This window comes from Fringilla coelebs (genome assembly GCF_963513975.1).
Source record: "Fringilla coelebs genome assembly, chromosome: 6".
In the NCBI taxonomy this organism is placed as follows: Eukaryota; Metazoa; Chordata; class Aves; order Passeriformes; family Fringillidae; genus Fringilla; species Fringilla coelebs.
In genome coordinates this window covers 3,278,189-3,284,188 of record NC_140034.1, presented here as the reverse complement: position 1 = coordinate 3,284,188, position 6,000 = coordinate 3,278,189, and positions in this window count along the sequence as shown.

Below are 6,000 nucleotides of genomic sequence, written 5' to 3'. Positions count from 1 at the left end.
CTACCAAAAACGCTGCCAGAATTTGACAATTTTGAATAGTTGTGCCCAGCATCAGTCCCTTGCTTTGGCCTTCTTGGCTTTGAACCTCTCATACTCTCAGGTACATGGTGGGAATCTTTGGCTGTCCTGTGCAGGCCCAGGAGTTGGGCTCCATGATCCCTGTAGGTCCCTTCCAGCTCAGCATATTCTGTGATTCTATGATAGTCTTCAAATTCACCCAATTTATTAAGTTCATGTCAATCTGTTGGATCCACTCTAGTTGCAGTTAAAGCTTCAGAGTGTCTGCTACAGCCTCATCTGGTCCATCAATCCAGATGGAGCTGTCAGCACATGGTGTTTGCAGCTAGGGCCTTACAGAGGAACAAACATTTGGTTTCATTTCAGTCACTGAGGACGAGCCACCCGTCAGACTTTGGTGTTCAGAGTTTGCTGCTCAGACAATAGGCAGTCAGTAACTGGTGTGTGAGGTGGAGCTCCAGAGGTGGTACTGGGATAGTTTGTGAGAGCTCTACCCTCCTCCTTGTCCCATCTCTTCTGTTGCCTCTGGTTCTTTCCTCTTTGCCAGCTTTCTTTTTCTCACTCCTCCTCTGGCTTCCTCTTAGTCTTTCAAATAATTTATGTTTTAAAGTGAAACTCAGCTATGCAACTGGTTTTATATTTATAAATTGTATTGGGCTGACCCTCTCCTTACCTCAGAGCTGGTATTTTTAAAAGCCCTGTTATTTCCCACTGTTTCAGAAGGTTAAAAGTCCAATCTCATTACAAATGCTGTGCATATGTTGTTGTTTAGTGTTATATCAGTGCATTACCTCAAACTGCACAGCCAATCATAACCCTGGTGGACTGAGTCTCACGTCATCACACGGGTGGGATGGAGGCACTGATGCTCTTTAAAGACATTAAATCCTGCTCCCTGCTTTGTAATATCTCAGGATCTTCCTTTTGTCCTTTTGGTATCATCCAGCATTTTCCCTCTCTGCTTGGGCAACACAAAGAAACATTCAGGACTTGAAATCCCATAATCAGCTTTGATCATGCTGCTTTTGGGAAAGCAAGGACAGATGACTTTGTCTTGGTGGAATGTTCCTCCCTGCAGATGCTTTTGAAGTTCTTTTTCTTATTATTCCCCTCTTGATTTAAAACCAACCTACTAGATTTTTGTTACTGTTGTCTTACTCTTAAGCTGTGTCTTTTTTTCTTTGTTCTTTTTGCTTAAGGATTTACTTGACGCCAAGTTTTTTATCTACTGTGGTGAACAGAAACCTGCCTAATACTTGATCAAATGAAATTTCCAGTGTCACTTGAACCTTTTCTAATTTTAGGGTTCTCAATGCTGAACCTTTAGTATCAAAAGTCTTTGCTTGTGTTTGGAATGGACATGGTCCTGTCATGGTTAAGTAATCACTGTATTTAGGCCAGCATATTCAGAATATCCTGTAAATGGCCCCTAGAAAGAAAGTAAATGATCATCCTTGATTGTGGGGAGCATATTGTGACTTAATGCAAGCCAGGAGGCATGAATACAATGCCCTGACCCATTGCTGTTGATATTTGGCTACATGAGATTCAAACCCAAAATGTCCATATTGGGTGAATATTACCCCAAAATGTAATGATGAAGGTGAAGCTCTCACATACACATTTGGCACCAACTTTATCTATCTGTGGTGGTAATAATAATAATAATAATAATAATAATAATAATAATAATAATAATAATAATAATAATAATAATAATAATAATGTCATCTTGGTGTTGCTGCTTCACCCACAAAAGCAATCTCAGCTCAGCAGTGGTTCCCTCAGAAAGTGCCCACTCTCTGTAGAAATTGATGCTCAAGTGATTTGTTTTTCTTCTTTTTGCTCTAAGCTAGATGAATATAATGTCCTCTGGAGTTGTAAAAGACTGTTTTTGTATCTCACAGTCACGTTTCAGTATCAGCAAATATTTTAGATATGAGTTAAGAGAGGTACCCCACTGACAGAAGAAGGCTGGCGGAGCTTGTAGTATCACATCGTAAATTCCCTCTTCTGCTATGAAAATGTAATAAAACATGTGGCATGGCAGATTTACAATGACAATGCTGCTGCTGTGTTAAGGCAACTATTTTATCCCTTTGTTTTAAACCACAGTTTTTACTGTACTACACACAATGAGCTTTTCCTCTGTGCAACAATGCCTGCAAGCCTCACATTAAGTCAAATATGATCTCATGGCGACTCTTCATCAACTCCTTGCACCATTATCTCTCTGCTGCTAATAAATTTTAGGAGGGAAAAGTTATATGCAAATGTTTTATTTCAGCTGTGGTTATACTTGGCTTATCATGAGCCTGGTAGTGCCCCCACCCACTGACATCATGCTTGGAAAAGTTCTTTTCAATAGGTCTTTTACAGTTTTAGTTCAAAGTTACATTCCCAAGCCTGACTACACACATGTCATGGGCTTCCCAGCTCCCTATAGCCTGACCCTGCAGGTGAAGCAGGTGGGCAGGGTCCTGCTGGCCAGGGCAGCTGTAGTAACTCGGGTGGGGTTTTGCTTCTCACTGCCTTTCCTGGTTTTTGGGTTCTGGCCTCAAAATGGCCAGTTGTGATTGCAACCTTTTATTAATCAAACTTGAGGCTCCTTCCATCCCCCACTGCTAGGTTGTCATTGAGATGAATGAAAGTTAAGTTTCTTTAAAAATTTCAGACTCTGGTTAAGATGATAAAATGCATTTCCTTTTAAGGAAATTGCCTAACTATTAATGAGATAGCCCACAATTGTTATGATTTACTTTAATCTTCTTATATGTGTTTCTGTGAATTCCTCAGTACAATGGCAAGGATAAAATTTAGGAGGTTTATGCCTCCCTGCTTCCTAAAGACAGGGGGGAATAAGCTGATCTTGTAGCTCTTGCCTTTACTGTTGTCTCCAGGTATTTTTGCTTCATTGTCCAAATTGTACTTATGAAATTGTACAACTGCTTCCTCTCTGCAGCTCTGTAACAGGCTGTACTGGGAACATCCAGACAACTCCCAAGGACTAGAAGATTGCTAAAGCAAAATCAACCTTATCTCATTGCTTTTCTACTCTGTCACTGGGCAGGCTGCTGACTGAAAGAGCAGCAAAGGAGTTTGTAGGTACTCACCTGAGAGGCTGTGATCATTGTAATCCATAAATCAAGAATATCCTGAACATTCATGGGAAGAGAACAAGGGAGGAAGCAGCAACTGGAAGAGTGAATAAAAATTAGCTATACAGATTGGCATTTTCAAAAATTCTTATCAGATTAGAAATATGTGATTCAGACTTGTGTTTGTTTGTCATTCATACCTGTTTGGGAACCTCACCACAAGGGCTGAAGGGGATCAGCTTGAATAGGTTGGAAGAAGAACATGAAACTTGGCATTCACTTGCCTGGTAAGGAGAGCTTTCCACCCAGGAACACAGACATCCCTCCGTGGCAGCAGCATCTGCTGTGTCACTGAACCCATCTGCTGCACAACTGTCAGGACTGTGGCACTTCAAACACACAGGGGCAGAAATCCATTCCTTTGACAAGCACTTACTCAGCAGATTGAAAGTCACAAAACCAAAGGCATCAAGGACCAGGAGCCCTGGGTCTGGAGTACACAAAAGCATTGCAACTACAAGTGCTTCTAAATCTTGGCTGGTTTCTCCCTAATACTGGGAGACCAGTGGAAAGAAGCAGCTACAACGTGTCCAAAGGTCAGGAATACCTGGCTCAATGTTTGAAGTAACTCATAGGACAGCAATGAAAATCAAATGAAGAAATGAAATGGCTTCCACTGTTACTCCAGGTCACCTGGAGAGGCTCAACCAAGCAGTGATTTAACATTAACACGTACCAGCACATATGGACAATTCCAGTCTGGCCAGGAACTGTTTTTTCTAAGGCCACGAGGAAAGTTAACTATTGTAACCCAAGTCATCTGGCTTTTTTTTTTCCAAGGAGCAGAATTTCCTTTCTTCTTCTGGAGAAGTTTTCATTTTGTGAGGGAGTGTGTTTACAATACATTCCCACATCAGAAATGGTGACATCAGTGATTCCTTTTGCAATTTCCCATCAGTACCCTGGGGACAGGGCTGGCCTTCCTTTGTCAGTGTGTGCTGAAATCTGGGGACAGCAGGTGCAGTAACACACCAAGTGCAAGTGCTTTCACCAGGCTTTAAAGCCAGGGAAAGTACAGGAGCTACCTCAATGCACAGCCTGGTCCAGGGTCTGCTTATTCTTAATTTCATGAAGCTCAGTGACAATGTTGTAGTCTAGCAGTGACAGAAAGCAATGACTGCTGCAATAGCCATTGAAATGGAAGGAACCTTGATGTTCAAACTCAAACTAAGCAGGAACTGAAGTATTTTTAAGTGTGTAGCTTGCAAGTCATTCCTGTGGATTCACTAGTTGAGTGTAAATTATCTCATCTCCCACTCCTTACTGCTCCTTCTTTCTTTTCAGGTTCTGGGGCTGACAGATTAACCCTTTCCCAGAATTTGTGCTGTGCAGCTCCAGGAGGTCTAATCCTCTTCCTTCTCTCCCTTGAGGCAGGAGATGCAAATAATCCATGCTGTTCCAAGATCTGCATGTGTTTGCCATGCTCTGTGTAACTCCCTATGCTGGTGAACCTGCTACAGGTGGTCTGGGCATGTGGGCTGTCTGCAGTTTTATTTCTAAGGGCATGAGCTGTCTGGCAAGTGAAAAATTGGCTTTTCACTGAGTTACACTAAATATGACTCTTATCTTTTTTTCTTTTTCTTTCCTGGATGTGTGGGGGATGTCCCTGTCAGGATAAAACACACTTCACATGATGCCTGGAGATTTAAAAGCACTGCGAAAAGAGATTGGGCTTGCTTAGGATTTAATGAACAACTTGTTGAGTTCATTTGGCTCTCCATGATTTAGCAAACTGATAAGTGATTAAGGATAATTTTCCAGTTCCTTGCTGCTCCTCTTTAAAGTGTCTGATGAACATCAGCAGCTGAGCTGATTGATAACTAATAATCTAGTTTGGTACTGCTAAGTGCTTGTTAAGCCATCAAGCTTTTGTTTGTTAGATTTTCAGGTGGTCATCAGAAATAGTCTTCTGATCACTCATTCATGACTTAGATGTCATGGATCAACCAGCTGTTAATGAATTTTCAAACCCAATCTGTAGAAAGTCATTTACATTCCCAAGCAAGGACTAGAATTCCAATGAATTTTAGAGTATTACATGGCTTTCCCATGGAGACACTCCTCACCAGAGGGCCTTTAAAGGCTTGTTACCAAGATGGTTGGAGCTAATCCTGCTGAGGTGGAGGGTGGAAAGCATGTGTGTGTATTCCTGTATCCCCACATACCATATGTTTCTCTTCTGTGCAGTCAGGAAGCAGATTTGTCCTCCTGCCATGTATATTCATCAGGTGTTATCTGACCTCGGGTCCTACTTAAGGAAACATCTAACTGAGGTTGATGGAAGACTTGCCCAAGTAATGACATCATTAACAGGACTTGTGATAAAAGTGGAGTGTCACCCACAGTGATTGCATGGAGCATTGCATGATAGCTGGGATGTCTGTAAAATCTGTACAAAATTAACTACAGCTGCACAATAGGTGATTAAACTAGTTTTCTCATGCTGTAACTCAGTCCTCTTTAATACTCATTTAAGAATTCTTTCTTTTATAGGATTGTAATATGCATGAGCCCATTCCTTTCCACCCTCCCTATTACTCTACAGCAGTGCCTTATTTAATACCCTGCTCTTATTTTTATTGCTTCTAGCAGTCAATCTCCTCTCCTCAGCCTCTGTCCTGGGTAGCTTAGCCAAGAAATGGGAAACTTGTTCGTAGAGAAAGTGATGGAAAAGGAACAGAACCACTCCAGACTTGCTGAACTAGTCCCACAGCAGAAGTAGCTTTTCCAGAGAAAGACTGGCACAGGCAGATTCCCTTCTGTGTGATTCTTCTTTGCACCTCTGAACCTGCTTATGAGGAGCCCTTATAGAACAGAATTGTGT